The 727-nt window shown below is 29.6% G+C and overlaps 1 protein-coding gene across 1 annotated transcript in view; it reads left to right on the forward strand.

The window, feature by feature from the left end:
* Nucleotides 1–151: 151 nt before the first annotated feature.
* The window catches only part of LOC108576893 (zinc finger CCCH domain-containing protein 18-like), a 5,472-nt gene continuing 4,896 nt past the window's right edge, over nucleotides 152–727 (forward strand). Inside the window, exon 1 of the mRNA XM_017939958.1 lies at nucleotides 152–397. The gene's annotated coding sequence lies outside the window, so the exon portion shown is untranslated. The remainder of the gene's footprint in view (nucleotides 398–727) is intronic.

Raw genomic sequence — 727 nt, forward strand, 5'->3', positions numbered from 1 at the left:
TAAAGTTAAAAAAATATATTTTAATCGTACACTTTACGTTAAATCATAACTACCAACTATGAAATATCAAAATTAAGTACAGAAACAATAGCTATATATAGTGTCAGGGTAGACTATCTATCTTAAAAGTAATCAATGTTTCATAGCACAGCAGGGTTTTCAGTTTCTGTGCTCTATGATTTTTGCGTTTGTGCATTGTCCTGTTTAAGATCAATCTTACGGTAGCAATTTGATTCGGGATTTAACAACGTTTAATCTTGGAACAAAGTTAACTCTAAAAGCAGTAAAACGGAAACAGGATCGAAAACTGTAATCCGTAGTATCTGGGTGACGCCGGCCACCTTAAGCCTCGGAGCCTTAAAATCTTCGAAGGCCTACAGACATTCGCGCAACAAAGGTAAGAATTCCAAGCACATTCTTGACAATATGTATTTTTTATAAACTCTACATAAAGAACCGTGACATCTTTTGTTAAGAATTCTATAGATTGATTTACAATAATATTTAATACTATTTCAATTTTAACCTCAAATATTCACAAAAATATTTTAATAAATTTGAAGTCAGTGTAACGACTAATACGCCTTCAGATAAAATTCTAACCGCTTTTTACAATGATTGAAAATTTATTTTATTTTAATGCACATTAATCTTAATTTTTGCACTATTTTGAATAAGATAGAGTTCAGAAAATGATTAAAAATATATTTTATGCGTTATATTACAT

This window comes from Habropoda laboriosa, unplaced genomic scaffold (assembly GCF_001263275.1).
Source record: "Habropoda laboriosa isolate 0110345459 unplaced genomic scaffold, ASM126327v1 scaffold561, whole genome shotgun sequence".
In the NCBI taxonomy this organism is placed as follows: domain Eukaryota; kingdom Metazoa; phylum Arthropoda; class Insecta; order Hymenoptera; family Apidae; genus Habropoda; species Habropoda laboriosa.